This window comes from Schistocerca gregaria, chromosome 3 (genome assembly GCF_023897955.1).
Source record: "Schistocerca gregaria isolate iqSchGreg1 chromosome 3, iqSchGreg1.2, whole genome shotgun sequence".
Classification (NCBI taxonomy): Eukaryota; Metazoa; Arthropoda; class Insecta; order Orthoptera; family Acrididae; genus Schistocerca; species Schistocerca gregaria.
This window is the reverse complement of record NC_064922.1, coordinates 103,175,810-103,194,255: the sequence shown is the minus strand read 5'-3', so window position 1 is coordinate 103,194,255 and position 18,446 is coordinate 103,175,810.

Below are 18,446 nucleotides of genomic sequence, written 5' to 3'. Positions count from 1 at the left end.
TGCCATCAGATGTGCATCGGAAACTACTACTGGTCTTCTAGAGAACGATCAAAGCGTAGACTGTCTGAGACATTAGTCCCAAGGAGGAAAGTGCGCATGGTGACTGTTGTATTGAATCCCGATGCAATTTCTGTGTTTCATCAACGCTCTGATAGTCCACAGATTACAGAATGCCACCAGATGTGCATCGGAAACTACTACTGGTCTTCCAGGGAACGATCAAAGCGTAGACTGTTTGAGAATTACTCCCATGGAGGAAAGTGCGCATGGTGACTGTTGTATTCAATCCCGATGGAATTTCTGTGTTTCATCAACACTCTGATAGTCCACAGTTTGCAGAATACCTCCAGATGCGCATCGGAAACTACTACTGATATTCCATGGAACGATCAAAGCGTAGACTGTTTGAGACATTACTCCCATGGAGGAAAGTGCGCATTGTGACTGTTGTATTCAATCCCGATGCAATTTCTGTGCTTCATCAACACTCTGATAGTCCACAGATTACAGAATGAGTCCAGATGTGCATCGGAAACTACTACTGTCTTCCAAGAACGATAAAAGCGTAGACTGTTTGAGACATTACTCCCATGCAGGAAAGTGCGCATGGTGACTGTTGTATTCGATCCCGATGAAATTTCTGTGTTTCATCAACACTCTGAAAGTCTACAGATTACAGAATACCTCCAGATGCGCATCGGAAACTACTACTCATATTCCAGGGAACGATCAAAGCGTAGACTGTTTGAGACATTACTCCCATGGAGGTAAGTGCGCATGGTGACTGTTGTATTCAATCCCGATGGTATTTCTGTGTTTCACCAACACTCTGATAGTCCACAGATAACAGAATTCCACCAGATGTGCATCGGAATCTACTACTGGTATTCCAGGGAACGATCAAAGCGTACACTGTTTGAGATATCACTCCCGTGGAGGAAAGTGTGCATGGTGACTGTTGTATTCAATCCCGATGCAATTTCTGTGTTTCATCAGCACTCTGATAGTCCACAGACTACAGAATGCCTCCAGATGTGCATCGGAAACTACTACTGGTCAACCAATGAACGATCCAATCGTAGACTGTTTGAGACATTACTCCCATGGAGGAAAGTGCGCATGATGACTGTTGTATTCAATCCCGATGGAATTTCTGTGTTTCATCAACACTCTGATAGTCCACAGATTAGAGAATGCCATCAGATGTGCATCGGAAACAACTACTAATCTTTCAGAGAACGATCAAATCGTAGACTGTCTGAGACATTACTCCCATGGAGGAAAGTGCGCATGGTGACTGTTGCATTCAGTCCCGATGCTATTTCTGTGTTTCATCATCACTCTGATAGTCCACAGGTTACAGAATGCCACCAGGTGTGCGTCGGAAATTACTACTGGTCTTCCAGGGAACGATCAAAGCGTAGATTGATTGAGACGTTACTCCCATGGAGGAAAGTGCGAATATTGACTATTGCATTCAATCCCGATGCAATTTCTGTGTTTCATCAACACTCTGTTAGTCCACAGATTACAGAATGCCACCAGGTGTGCATCGGAGACTACTACTGGTCTTCCAGGGAACGATCAAAGCGTAGACTGTTTGAGACATTACTCCCATGGATGAAAGTGCGCATGGTGACTGTTGTATTCAATCCCGATGCAATTTCTGTGTTTCATCAACACTCAGATAGTCCACAGATTACAGAATGCCTCCAGATGTGCATCGGAAACTACTACTGGTCTTCCAAGAACGATCAAAGCGTACACTGTTTGAGACATTACTCCCATGCAGGAAAGTGCGCATGGTGAATGTTGTATTCAATCCCGATGCAATTTCTGTGTTTCATCAACACTCTGAAAGTCCACAGATTACAGAATGCCACAAGATGGGCATCGGAAACTACTACTGGTCCTCCTGGAAACGATCCAAGCGTAGACTGTATCACACTTTACTCCCATGTAGGAAAGGGCGGATTGTGACTGATGTATTCACTCCCGATGCAATTTCTGTGTTTCTTCAACACTTTAAAGGTCCACAGATTACAGAATGCCTATAGATGTGCATCGGAAACTACTACTGGTATTCCAGGGAACGATCAAAGCGTAGACTGCTTCAGATATTACTCCGAGGGAGAAAAGGGCGGATGGTGACTGTTGTATTGAATCGCGATGCAATTTCTGTGTTTCATCAACACTCTGATAGTCCACATATTACAGAATGCCTCCAAATGTGCATCGGAAATTACTACTGGTCTTCCAGGGAACGATCAAAGCGTAGACTGTTTGAGACATTACTCCCATGGAGGAAAGGGCGCATGGTGACTGTTGTATTCATTCCCGATGCAATTTCTGTGTTTCATCAACACTCTGATAGTCCACAGATTACAGAATGCCACCAGGTGTGCATCGGAGACTACTACTGGTCTTCCAGGGAACGATCAATGCGTAGACTGTCTGAGACATTACTCCCGTGGAGGAAAGTGCGCATGGTGACAGTTGTATTCAATCCCGATGCTATTTCTGTGTTTGATCATTACTCTGATAGTCCACAGATTACAGAATGCCACCAGGTGTGCGTCGGAAATTACTACTGGTCTTCCAGGGGACGATCAAAGCGTAGACTGTTTGAGACATTACTCCCATTGAGGAAAGTGCGAATATTGACTGGTGTATTCAATCCCGATGCAATTTCTGTGCTTCATCAACACTCTGTTAGTCCACAGATTACAGAATGCCACTAGATGTGCATCGGAATCTACTATTGGTATTCCAGGGAACGATCAAAGCGTAGACTGTTTGAGATATCACTCACGTGGAGAAAAGTGCACATGGTGACTGTTGTATTTAATCCCGATGCATTTTCTGTGTTTCATCAACACTTTGATAGTCCACAGATTACAGAATGCCACCAGATTTGCATCGGAAACAGCTACTGGTCTTCCAGGGAACGATCAACGCGTAGACTGTTTGAGACATTACCCCCATGGAGGAAAGTGCGCATGGTGACTTTTGTATTCAATCCCGATGCAATATCTGTGTATCATCAACACTCTGATAGTCCACAGATTACAGAATGCCACCAGATGTGCATCGGAAACCACTACTGGTCTCCCAGGGAACGATCAAACCGTAGACTGTTTGAGACATTACTCCCATGGAGAAAAGTGCGCATGGTGACTGTTGTATTCAATCTCGATGCAATTTCTTTCATCAACTCTCTGATAGTCCACAGACTACAGGTTGCCTCCAAATGTGCATCGGAAAGTACTACTCGTCTTCCTGGGAACGATCAAAGCGTAGACTGTTTCAGACGTTACTCCCATGGAGGAAAGTGCGGATTATGACTGTTGTATTCACTCCCGATGCAATTTCTCTGTTTCATCAACATTTTGAAGGTCCACAGATTACAGAATGCTTCCAGATGTGCATCAGAAACTACTACTGGTATTCCAGGAACGATCAAAGCGTAGACTGTTTGATACATGACTCCCATGGAGGAAAGTGCGCATGGTGACTGTTGTATTCAATCCCGATGCAATTTCTGTGTTCCATAAACACTCTGATAGTCCACAGATTACAGAATGCCATCAGATGTGCATCGGAAACTACTACTGGTCTTCTAGAGAACGATCAAAGCGTAGACTGTCTGAGACATTAGTCCCAAGGTGGAAAGTGCGCATGGTGACTGTTGTATTGAATCCCGATGCAATTTCTGTGTTTCATCAACGCTCTGATAGTCCACAGATTACAGAATGCCACCAGATGTGCATCGGAAACTACTACTGGTCTTCCAGGGAACGATCAAAGCGTAGACTGTTTGAGAATTACTCCCATGGAGGAAAGTGCGCATGGTGACTGTTGTATTCAATCCCGATGGAATTTCTGTGTTTCATCAACACTCTGATAGTCCACAGTTTGCAGAATACCTCCAGATGCGCATCGGAAACTACTACTGATATTCCATGGAACGATCAAAGCGTAGACTGTTTGAGACATTACTCCCATGGAGGAAAGTGCGCATTGTGACTGTTGTATTCAATCCCGATGCAATTTCTGTGCTTCATCAACACTCTGATAGTCCACAGATTACAGAATGAGTCCAGATGTGCATCGGAAACTACCACTGTCTTCCAAGAACGATAAAAGCGTAGACTGTTTGAGACATTACTCCCATGCAGGAAAGTGCGCATGGTGACTGTTGTATTCGATCCCGATGAAATTTCTGTGTTTCATCAACACTCTGAAAGTCTACAGATTACAGAATACCTCCAGATGCGCATCGGAAACTACTACTCATATTAAAGGGAACGATCAAAGCGTAGACTGTTTGAGACATTACTCCCATGGAGGTAAGTGCGCATGGTGACTGTTGTATTCAATCCCGATGGTATTTCTGTGTTTCACCAACACTCTGATAGTCCACAGATTACAGTATGTCACCAGATGTGCATCGGAAATTACTACTGGTCTTCCAGGGAACGATCAAAGCGTAGACGCTTTGAGACATTACTCAAATGGAGGAAAGTGCGAGTATTCACTGTTGTATTCAATCCCGTTGCAATTTCTGTGTTTCATCAACACTCTGGTAGTCCACAGATAACAGAACGCCACCAGATGTGTATCGGAGACTACTACTGGTCTTCCAGGGAACGATTAAAGCGTAGACTATTTGAGACATTACTCCCATGGAAGAAAGTGCGCATGGTGAGTGTTGTATTCAATCCCGATGCAATTTCTGTGTTCAATCAACACTCTGATAGTCCACAGATTACAGAATGCCACCAGATGTGCATCGGAATCTACTACTGGTATTCCAGGGAACGATCAAAGCGTAGACAGTTTGAGATATCACTCACGTGGAGAAAAGTACATATTGTGACTGTTCTATTTAATCCCGATGCATTTTCTGTGTTTCATCAACACTCTGATGGTCCACAGATTACAGAATGCCACCAGATTTGCATCGGAAACTACTGCTGGTCTACCAGGGAACGATCAAAGCGTAGACTGTTTGTGACATTACTCCCATGGAGGAAAGACCGCATGGTGCCTGTTGTATGCAATCCTGATGCTATTTCTCTGTTTCATCAACAATCTGATATTCCACAGAATACAGAAAGCCACCAGATGTGCATCGGAAACTACTACTGGTATTCCAGGGAACGATCAAAGCGTACACTGTTTGAGATATCACTCCCGTGGAGGAAAGTGCGCATGGTGACTGTTGTATTCAATCCCGATGCAATTTCTGTGTTTCATCAGCACTCTGATAGTCCACAGACTACAGAATGCCTCCAGATGTGCATCGGAAACTACTACTGGTCAACCAATGAACGATCCAATCGTAGACTGTTTGAGACATTACTCCCATGGAGGTAAGTGCGCATGATGACTGTTGTATTCAATCCCGATGGAATTTCTGTGTTTCATCAACACTCTGATAGTCCACAGATTAGAGAATGCCATCAGATGTGCATCGGAAACAACTACTAATCTTTCAGAGAACGATCAAATCGTAGACTGTCTGAGACATTACTCCCATGGAGGAAAGTGCGCATGGTGACTGTTGCATTCAATCCCGATGCTATTTCTGTGTTTCATCATCACTCTGATAGTCCACAGGTTACAGAATGCCACCAGGTGTGCGTCGGAAATTACTACTGGTCTTCCAGGGAACGATCAAAGCGTAGATTGATTGAGACGTTACTCCCATGGAGGAAAGTGCGAATATTGACTATTGCATTCAATCCCGATGCAATTTCTGTGTTTCATCAACACTCTGTTAGTCCACAGATTACAGAATGCCACCAGGTGTGCATCGGAGACTACTACTGGTCTTCCAGGGAACGATCAAAGCGTAGACTGTTTGAGACATTACTCCCATGGATGAAAGTGCGCATGGTGACTGTTGTATTCAATCCCGATGCAATTTCTGTGTTTCATCAACACTCAGATAGTCCACAGATTACAGAATGCCTCCAGATGTGCATCGGAAACTACTACTGGTCTTCCAAGAACGATCAAAGCGTACACTGTTTGAGACATTACTCCCATGCAGGAAAGTGCGCATGGTGAATGTTGTATTCAATCCCGATGCAATTTCTGTGTTTCATCAACACTCTGAAAGTCCACAGATTACAGAATGCCACAAGATGGGCATCGGAAACTACTACTGGTCCTCCTGGAAACGATCCAAGCGTAGACTGTATCACACTTTACTCCCATGTAGGAAAGGGCGGATTGTGACTGATGTATTCACTCCCGATGCAATTTCTGTGTTTCTTCAACACTTTAAAGGTCCACAGATTACAGAATGCCTATAGATGTGCATCGGAAACTACTACTGGTATTCCAGGGAACGATCAAAGCGTAGACTGTTTCAGATATTACTCCGAGGGAGAAAAGCGCGGATGGTGACTGTTGTATTGAATCGCGATGCAATTTCTGTGTTTCATCAACACTCTGATAGTCCACATATTACAGAATGCCTCCAAATGTGCATCGGAAATTACTACTGGTCTTCCAGGGAACGATCAAAGCGTAGACTGTTTGAGACATTACTCCCATGGAGGAAAGGGCGCGTGGTGACTGTTGTATTCATTCCCGATGCAATTTCTGTGTTTCATCAACACTCTGATAGTCCACAGATTACAGAATGCCACCAGGTGTGCATCGGAGACTACTACTGGTCTTCCAGGGAACGATCAAAGCGTAGACTGTCTGAGACATTACTCCCGTGGAGGAAAGTGCGCATGGTGACTGTTGTATTCAATCCCGATGCTATTTCTGTGTTTGATCATTACTCTGATAGTCCACAGATTACAGAATGCCACCAGGTGTGCGTCGGAAATTACTACTGGTCTTCCAGGGGACGATCAAAGCGTAGACTGTTTGAGACATTACTCCCATTGAGGAAAGTGCGAATATTGACTGGTGTATTCAATCCCGATGCAATTTCGGTGTTTCATCAACACTCTGTTAGTCCACAGATTACAGAATGCCACTAGATGTGCATCGGAATCTACTATTGGTATTCCAGGGAACGATCAAAGCGTAGACTGTTTGAGATATCACTCACGTGGAGAAAAGTGCACATGGTGACTGTTGTATTTAATCCCGATGCATTTTCTGTGTTTCATCAACACTTTGATAGTCCACAGATTACAGAATGCCACCAGATTTGCATCGGAAACAGCTACTGGTCTTCCAGGGAACGATCAACGCGTAGACTGTTTGAGACATTACCCCCATGGAGGAAAGTGCGCATGGTGACTTTTGTATTCAATCCCGATGCAATATCTGTGTATCATCAACACTCTGATAGTCCACAGATTACAGAATGCCACCAGATGTGCATCGGAAACCACTACTGGTCTTCCAGGGAACGATCAAACCGTAGACTGTTTGAGACATTACTCCCATGGAGAAAAGTGCGCATGGTGACTGTTGTATTCAATCTCGATGCAATTTCTTTCATCAACTCTCTGATAGTCCACAGACTACAGGTTGCCTCCAAATGTGCATCGGAAAGTACTACTCGTCTTCCTGGGAACGATCAAAGCGTAGACTGTTTTAGACGTTACTCCCATGGAGGAAAGTGCGGATTATGACTGTTGTATTCACTCCCGATGCAATTTCTGTGTTTCATCAACATTTTGAAGGTCCACAGATTACAGAATGCTTCCAGATGTGCATCGGAAACTACTACTGGTATTCCAGGAACGATCAAAGAGTAGACTGTTTGATACATGACTCCCATGGAGGAAAGTGCGCATGGTGACTGTTGTATTCAATCCCGATGCAATTTCTGTGTTCCATAAACACTCTGATAGTCCACAGATTACAGAATGCCATCAGATGTGCATCGGAAACTACTACTGGTCTTCTAGAGAACGATCAAAGCGTAGACTGTCTGAGACATTAGTCCCAAGGAGGAAAGTGCGCATGGTGACTGTTGTATTGAATCCCGATGCAATTTCTGTGTTTCATCAACGCTCTGATAGTCCACAGATTACAGAATGCCACCAGATGTGCATCGGAAACTACTACTGGTCTTCCAGGGAACGATCAAAGCGTAGACTGTTTGAGAATTACTCCCATGGAGGAAAGTGCGCATGGTGACTGTTGTATTCAATCCCGATGGAATTTCTGTGTTTCATCAACACTCTGATAGTCCACAGTTTGCAGAATACCTCCAGATGCGCATCGGAAACTACTACTGATATTCCATGGAACGATCAAAGCGTAGACTGTTTGAGACATTACTCCCATGGAGGAAAGTGCGCATTGTGACTGTTGTATTCAATCCCGATGCAATTTCTGTGCTTCATCAACACTCTGATAGTCCACAGATTACAGAATGAGTCCAGATGTGCATCGGAAACTACTACTGTCTTCCAAGAACAATCAAAGCGTACACTGTTTGAGACATTACTCCCATGCAGGAAAGTGCGCATTGTGACTGTTGTATTCAATCCCGATGCAATTTCTGTGTTTCATCAACACTCTGATAATCCACAGATTGCAGAATACCTCCAGATGCGCATCGGAAACTACTACTAATATTCCTAAGAACGATCCAAGCGTAGACTGTACCACACATTACTCCCACGGAGGAAAGGGCGAATCGTGACTGACGTATTCACTACCGATGCAATTTCTGTGTTTCATCAACACTTTGAAGGTCCACAGATTACAGAATGCCTCCTGATGTGCATCGGAAACTACTACTGGTATTCCAGGGAACGATCAAAGCGTAGACTGTTTCAGATATTACTCCGATGGAGAAAAGCGCGGATGGTGACTGTTGTATTCAATCGCGATGCAATTTCTGTGTTTCATCAACACTCTGATACTCCACATATTACAGAATGCCTCCAGGCTTGCTTCGGAAACTACTACTGGTCTTCCAGAGAACGATCAAAGCGTAGACTGTTTGAAACATTACTTCCATGGAGGAAAGTGCGCATGGTGACTGTTGTATTCAGTCCCGATGCAATTTCTGTGTTTCATCAACACTCTGATAGTCCACAGATTACTGAATGCCTCCAGATGTGCATTAGAAACTGCTACTGGTCTTCCAGGGAATTATCAAAGCGTAGACTGTTGGAGACATTACTTCCATGGAGGAAAGTGCGCATGGTGACGGATTTATTCAATCCCGATGAAATTTCTGTGTTTCATCAACACTCTGATAGTCCACAGATTACAGAATGCCTCCAGATGTGCATCGGAAACTACTACTGGTCTTCCAGGGAATGATCAAAACGTAGACTGTTTGAGACATTACTCCCATGGAGGAAAGTGCGCATGGTGACTGTTGTATTCAATCCCGATGCAATATCTGTGTTTCATCAACACTCTGATAATCCACAGATTACAGAATACTTCCAGATGTGCATCGGAAACTACTACTGGCCTTCAAGGGAACGATCAAAGCGTAGAATGTTTGAGACATTTTTCCCATGAAGGAAAGTGCGCATGGTGACTGTTGTATTCAATCCCGATGTAATTTTTTTGTTTGATCAACACTCAGATAGTCCACAGATTACAGAATGCCTCCAGATGTGCACAAGAAACTGCTACTGGTCTTCCAGGGAATTATCAAAGCGTAGACTGTTAGAGACATTACTTCCATGGAGGAAAGTGCGCATGGTGACGGCTTTATTCAATCCCGATGCAATTTCTGTGTTTCATCAACACTCTGATAGTCCACAGATTACAGAATGCCTCCAGATGTGCATCGGAAACTACTACTGGTCTTCCAGGGAACGATCAAAACGTAGACTGTTAGAGACAATTATCCCATGGTGGAAAGTGCGCGTGGTGACTGTTGTATTCAATCCCGATGCAATTTCTGTGTTTCATCAACACTCTGATAGTCCACAGATTACAGATTGTCTCCAGATGTGCATCGGGGACTACTACTGGTCTTCCAGGGAACGATCAAGGAATAGCCTGTTTGAGACATTACTCCCATGGAGGAAAGTGCACATGGTGCCTGTTGTATTCAATCCCGATGCAATTTCTGTGTTTCATCAACACTCTGATAGTCCACGGATTACAGAATGCCTCTAGATGTGCATCGGAAACTACTACTGGTCTTCCAGGGAACGATCAAGAAATAGCCTGTTTGAGACATTACTCCCAAGGAGGAAAGTGCGCATGAAGACTGTTGTATTCAATCCCGATGCAATTTCTGTGTTTCATCAACACTCTGATAGCCACGGATTACAGAATGCCTCCAGATGTGCATCGGAAACTACTACTGGTGTTCAAGGGAACGATCAAAGCGTAGCCTGTATTAGAATTACTCAAATGGATAAAAGTGCATATGGTGACAGTTTTACCCAATCCCGATGCATTTTCTGAGTTTCATCAACACTCTGATAGTCCACAGATTACAGAATGCCTCCAGATGTGCATCGGAAACTACTTCTGGTCTTCCAGGGAACGATCTAAGCATAGACTGTTAGAGACATTACTTCCATGGAGGAAAGTGCGCATGGTGACGGCTGTATTCAATCCCGATGCAATTACTGTGTTTCATCAATACTCTGATAGTCCACAGATTACAGACTGCCTCCAGATGTGCATCGGGAACTACTACTGGTCTTCCAGGGAACGATCAAGGAATAGCCTGTTTGAGACATTACTCCCATGGAGGAAAGTGCGCATGGTGCCTGTTGTATTCAATCCCGATGCAATTTCTGTGTTTCATCAACAGTCTGATAGTCCACAGACTACAGAATGCCTCCAGATGTCCATCGTAAACTACTACTGGTCTTCCAGGGAACGATCAAAACGTAGACTGTTTGAGACATTACTCCCATGGAGGAAAGTGCGCATGGTGACTGTTGTATTCAATCCCGATGCAATTTCTGTGTTTCATCAACACTCTGATAGCCCACAGATTACAGAATGCCTCCAGATGTGCATCGGAAACTACTACTGGTCTTCCAGGGAACGATCAAAGCGTAGACTGTTAGAGACATTACTCCCATGGAGGAAAGTGCGCATGGTGCCAGTTGTATTCAATCCCGATGCAATTTCTGTGTTTCAACAACACTCTCATAGTCCACAGATTACAGATTGTCTCCAGATGTGCATCGTAAACTACTACTGGTCTTCCAGGGAACGATCAAAACGTAGACTGTTTGAGACATTACTCCCATGGAGGAAAGTGCGCATGGTGACTGTTGTATTCAATCCCGATGCAATTTCTGTGTTTCATCAACACTCTGATAGGCCACAGATTACAGAATAACTCCAGATGTGCATCGGAAACTACTACTGGCCTTCAAGGGAACGATCAAAGCGTAGACTGTTAGAGACATTACTTCCATGGAGGAAAGTGCGCATGGTGACGGCTTTATTCAATCCCGATGCAATTTCTGTGTTTCATCAACACTCTGATAGTCCATAGATTACAGAATTCCTCCAGATGTGCATCGGAAACTACTACTGGTCTTCCAGGGAACGATCAAAGAGTAGACTGTTAGAGACATTACTTCAATGAAGGAAAGTGCGCATGGTGACGGCTTTATTCAATCCCGATGCAATTTCTGTGTCTCATCAACACTCTGATAGTCCACAGATTACAGAATGCCTCCAGATGTGCATCGGAAACTACTACTGGTCTTCCAGGGAACGATCAAAGCGTAGACTGTTTGAGACATTACTCCCATGGAGAAAAGTGCGCATGAAGACTGCTGTATTCAATCCCGATGCAATTTCTGTGTTTCATCTACACTCTGATAGTCCAGGGATTACAGACTGCCTCCAGATGTGCATCGCAAACTACTACTGGTCTTCCAGGGAACGATCAAAGCGTAGCCTGTATTAGAATTACTCACATGGAGGAAAGTGCACATGGTGACTGTTTTACTCAATCCCGATGCATTTTCTGAGTTTCATCAACACTCTGATAGGCCACAGATTACAGAATGCCTCCAGATGTGCATCGGAAACTACTTCTGGTCTTCCAGGGAACGATCAAAGCATAGACTGTTAGAGACATTACTTCCATGGAGGAAAGTGCGCATGGTGACTGTTGTATTCAATCCCGATGCAATTTCTGTGATTCATCAACAGTCTGATAGTCCACAGACTACAGAATGCCTCCAGATGTGCATCGTAAACTACTACTGGTCTTCCAGGGAACGATCAAAACGTAGACTGTTTGAGACATTACTCCCAAGGAGGAAAGTGCGCATGGTGACTGTTGTATTCAATCCCGATGCAATTACTGTGTTTCATCAACAGTGTGATAGTCCACAGACTACAGAATGCCTCCAGATGTGCATCGTAAACTACTACTGGTCTTCCAGGGAACGATCAAATCGTAGACTCTTTGAGACATTACACCCATGGAGGAAAGTGCGCATGGTGACTGTTGTATTCAATCCCGATGCAATTTCTGTGTTTCATCAACACACTGATAGTCCACAGATTACAGAATGCCTCCAGAGTTGCTTCGGAAACTACTACTGGTCTTCCAGGGAACGATCAAAGAGTAGACTGTTTGAGACATTACTCCCATGGAGGAAAGTGCGCATGGTGACTGTTGTATTCAGTCCCGATGCAATTTCTGTGTTTCATCAACACTCTGATAGTCCACAGATTACTGAATGCATCCAGATGTGCATCGGAAACTACTACTGGCCTTCAAGGGAACGATCAAAGCGTAGATTGTTTGAGACATTTTTCCCATGAAGGAAAGTGCGCATGGTGACTGTTGTATTCAATGCCGATGTAATTTTTTTGTTTGATCAACACTCAGATAGTCCACAGATTACAGAATGCCTCCAGATGTGCATTAGAAACTACTACTGGTCTTCCAGGGAATTATCAAAGCGTAGACTGTTAGAGACATTACTTCCATGGAGGAAAGTGCGCATGGTGACTGATTTATTCAATCCCGATGCAATTTCTGTGTTTCATCAACACTCTGATAGTCCACACATTACAGAATGCCTCCAGATGTGCATCGGAAACTACTACTGGTCTTCCAGGGAACGATCAAAGCATAGACTGTTAGTGACATTACTCCCATGGAATAAAGTGCGCATGGTGCCTGTTGTATTCAATCCCGATGCAATTTCTGTGTTTCATCAACACTCTGATAGTCCACAGATTACTGAATGCCTCCAGATGTGCATCGGAAAGTACTACTGGCCTTCAAGGGAACGATTTAAGCGTAGAATGTTTGAGACATTTTTCCCATGAAGGAAAGTGCGCATGGTGACTGTTGTATTCAATCCCGATGTAATTTTTTTGTTTGATCAACACTCAGAGAGTCCACAGATTACAGAATGCCTCCAGGTGTGCATTAGAAACTGCTACTGGTCTTTCAGGGAATTATCAAAGCGTAGACTGATGGAGACATTACTTCCATGGAGGAAAGTGCGCATGGTGACGGATTTATTCAATCCCGATGCAATTTCTGTGTTTCATCAACACTCTGATAGTCCACAGATTACAGAATGCCTCCAGATGTGCATCGGAAACTACTACTGGTCTTCCAGGGAATGATCAAAACGTAGACTGTTTGAGACATTACTCCCATGGAAAAAAGTGCGCATGGTGACTGTTGTATTCAATCCCGATGCAATTTCTGTGTTTCATCAACACTCTGATAATCCACAGATTACAGAATACTTCCAGATGTGCATCGGAAACTACTACTGGCCTTCAAGGGAACGATCAAAGCGTAGAATGTTTGAGACATTTTTCCCATGAAGGAAAGTGCGCATGGTGACTGTTGTATTCAATCCCGATGTAATTTTTTTGTTTGATCAACACTCAGATTGTCCACAGATTACAGAATGCCTCCAGATGTGCACAAGAAACTGCTACTGGTCTTCCAGGGAATTATCAAAGCGTAGACTGTTAGAGACATTACTTCCATGGAGGAAAGTGCGCATGGTGACGGCTTTATTCAATCCCGATGCAATATCTGTGTTTCATCAACACTCTGATAGTCCACAGATTACAGAATGCCTCCAGATGTGCATCGGAAACTACTACTGGTCTTCCAGGGAACGATCAAAGCGTAGACTGTTAGAGACAATTCTCCCATGGTGGAAAGTGCGCGTGGTGACTGTTGTATTCAATCCCGATGCAATTTCTGTGTTTCATCAACACTCTGATAGTCCACAGATTACAGATTGTCTCCAGATGTGCATCGGGAACTACTACTGGTCTTCCAGGGAACGATCAAGGAATAGCCTGTTTGAGACATTACTCCCATGGAGGAAAGTGCACATGGTGCCTGTTGTATTCAATCCCGATGCAATTTCTGTGTTTCATCAACACTCTGATAGTCCACGGATTACAGAATGCCTCTAGATGTGCATCGGAAACTACTACTGGTCTTCCAGGGAACGATCAAGGAATAGCCTGTTTGAGACATTACTCCCATGGAGGAAAGTGCGCATGAAGACTGTTGTATTCAATCCCGATGCAATTTCTGTGTTTCATCATCACTCTGATAGTCCACGGATTACAGAATGCCTCCAGATGTGCATCGGAAACTACTACTGGTGTTCAAGGGAACGATCAAAGCGTGGCCTGTATTAGAATTACTCACATGGAGAAAAGTGCATATGGTGACTGTTTTACCCAATCCCGATGCATTTTCTGAGTTTCATCAACACTCTGATAGTCCACAGATTACAGAATGCCTCCAGATGTGCATCGGAAACTACTTCTGGTCTTCCAGGGAACGATCTAAGCATAGACTGTTAGAGACATTACTTCCATGGAGGAAAGTGCGCATGGTGACGGCTGTATTCAATCCCGATGCAATTTCTGTGTTTCATCAATACTCTGATAGTCCACAGATTACAGACTGCCTCCAGATGTGCATCGGGAACTACTACTGGTCTTCCAGGGAACGATCAAGGAATAGCCTGTTTGGACATTACTCCCATGGAGGAAAGTGCGCATGGTGCCTGTTGTATTCAATCCCGATGCAATTTCTGTGTTTCATCAACAGTCTGATAGTCCACAGACTACAGAATGCCTCCAGATGTGCATCGTAAACTACTACTGGTCTTCCAGGGAACAATCAAAACGTAGACTGTTTGAGACATTACTCCCATGGAGGAAAGTGCGCATGGTGACTGTTGTATTCAATCCCGATGCAATTTCTGTGTTTCATCAACACTCTGATAGCCCACAGATTACAGAATGCCTCCAGATGTGCATCGGACACTACTACTGGTCTTCCAGGGAACGATCAAAGCATAGACTGTTAGAGACATTACTCCCATGGAGGAAAGTGCGCATGGTGCCAGTTGTATTCAATCCCGATGCAATTTCTGTGTTTGAGCAACAGTGTGATAGTCCACAGACTACAGAATGCCTCCAGATGTGCATCGTAAACTACTACTAGTCTTCCAGGGAACGATCAAAACGTAGACTGTTTGAGACATTACTCCCATGGAGGAAAGTGCGCATGGTGACTGTTGTATTCAATCCCGATGCAATTTCTGTGTTTCATCAACACTCTGATAGCCCACAGATTACAGAATGCCTCCAGACTTGCTTCGGAAACTACTACTGGTCTTCCAGAGAACGATCAAAGAGTAGACTGTTTGAGACATTACTCCCATGGAGGAAAGTGCGCATGGTGACTGTTGTATTCAGTCCCGATGCAATTTCAGTGTTTCATCAACACTCTGATAGTCCACAGATTACTGAATGCCTCCAGATGTGCATCGGAAAGTACTACTGGCCTTCAAGGGAACGATTTAAGCGTAGAATGTCTGAGACATTTTTCCCATGAAGGAAAGTGCGCATGGTGACTGTTGTATTCAATCCCGATGTAATTTTTTTGTTTGATCAACACTCAGATAGTCCACAGATTACAGAATGCCTCCAGGTGTGCATTAGAAACTGCTACTGGTCTTTCAGGGAATTATCAAAGCGTAGACTGTTAGAGACATTACTTCCATGCAGGAACGTGCGCATGGTGACGGCTTTATTCAATCCCGATGCAATTTCTGTGTTTCATCAACACTCTGATAGTCCACAGATAACAGAATGCCTCTAGATGTGCATCGGAAACTACTACTGGTCTTCCAGCGAACGATCAAAGCGTAGACTGTTAGAGACATTTCTCCCATGGTGGAAAGTGCGCGTGGTGACTGTTGTATTCAATCCCAATGCAATTTCTGTGTTTCATCAACACTCTGATAGTCCACAGATTACAGATTGTCTCCAGATGTGCATTGTAAACCAGTACTGGTCTTCCAGGGAACGAACAAAACGTAGACTGTTTGAGACATTACTCCCATGGAGGAAAGTGCGCATGGTGACTGTTGTATTCAATCCCGATGCAATTTCTGTGTTTCATCGACACTCTGATAGGCCACAGATTACAGAATACCTCCAGATGTGCATCGGAAACTACTACTGGCCTTCAAGGCAACGATCAAAGCGTAGACTGTTAGAGACATTACTTCCATGGAGGAAAGTGCGCATGGTGACGGCTTTATTCAATCCCGATGCAATTTCTGTGTTTCATCAACACTCTGATAGTCCATAGATTACAGAATGCCTCCAGATGTGCATCGGAAACTACTACTGGTCTTCCAGGGAACGATCAAAGAGTAGACTGTTAGAGACACTACTTCAATGAAGGAAAGTGCGCATGGTGACGGCTTTATTCAATCCCGATGCAATTTCTGTGTTTCATCAACACTCTGATAGTCCACAGATTACAGAATGCCTGCAGATGTGCATCGGAAACTACTACTGGTCTTCCAGGGAACGATCAAAGCGTAGACTGTTTGAGACATTACTCCCATGGAGGAAAGTGCGCATGAAGACTGCTGTATTCAATCCCGATGCAATTTCTGTGTTTCATCTACACTCTGATAGTCCAGGGATTACAGACTGCCTCCAGATGTGCATCGCAAACTACTACTGGTCTTCCAGGGAACAATCTAAGCATAGACTGTTAGAGACATTACTTCCATGGAGGAAAGTGCGCATGGTGACGGCTTTATTCAATCCCGATGCAATTTCTGTGTTTCATCAATACTCTGATAGTCCACAGATTACAGACTGCCTCCAGATGTGCATCGGGAACTACTACTGGTCTTCCAGGGAACGATCAAGGAATAGCCTGTTTGAGACATTACTCCCATGGAGGAAAGTGCGCATGGTGCCTGTTGTATTCAATCCCGATGCAATTTCTGTGTTTCATCAACAGTCTGATAGTCCACAGACTACAGAATGCCTCCAGATGTGCATCGTAAACTACTACTGGTCTTCCAGGGAACGATCAAAACGTAGACTATTTGAGACATTACTCCCATGGAGGAAAGTGCGCATGGTGACTGTTGTATTCAATCCCGATGCAATTTCTGTGTTTCATCAACACTCTGATAGCCCACAGATTACAGAATGCCTCCAGATGTGCATCGGAAACTACTACTGGTCTTCCAGGGAACGATCAAAGCATAGACTGTTAGAGACATTACTCCCATGGAGGAAAGTGCGCATGGTGCCAGTTGTATTCAATCCCGATGCAATTTCTGTGTTTGAGCAACAGTGTGATAGTCCACAGACTACAGAATGCCTCCAGATGTGCATCGTAAACTACTACTAGTCTTCCAGGGAACGATCAAAACGTAGACTGTTTGAGACATTACTCCCATGGAGGACAGTGCGCATGGTGACTGTTGTATTCAATCCCGATGCAATTTCTGTGTTTCATCAACACTCTGATAGCCCACAGATTACAGAATGCCTCCAGACTTGCTTCGGAAACTACTACTGGTCTTCCAGAGAACGATCAAAGAGTAGACTGTTTGAGACATTACTCCCATGGAGGAAAGTGCGCATGGTGACTGTTGTATTCAGTCCCGATGCAATTTCAGTGTTTCATCAACACTCTGATAGTCCACAGATTACTGAATGCCTCCAGATGTGCATCGGAAAGTACTAACGGCCTTCAAGGGAACGATTTAAGCGTAGAATGTTTGAGACATTTTTCCCATGAAGGAAAGTGCGCATGGTGACTGTTGTATTCAATCCCGATGTAATTTTTTTGTTTGATCAACACTCAGATAGTCCACAGATTACAGAATGCCTCCAGGTGTGCATTAGAAACTGCTACTGGTCTTTCAGGGAATTATCAAAGCGTAGACTGTTAGAGACATTACTTCCATGGAGGAAAGTGCTCATGGTGACGGCTTTATTCAATCCCGATGCAATTTCTGTGTTTCATCAACACTCTGATAGTCCACAGATAACAGAATGCCTCCAGATGTGCATCGGAAACTACTACTGGTCTTCCAGCGAACGATCAAAGCGTAGACTGTTAGAGACATTTCTCCCATGGTGGAAAGTGCGCGTGGTGACTGTTGTATTCAATCCCGATGCAATTTCTGTGATTCATCAACAGTCTGATAGTCCACAGACTACAGAATGCC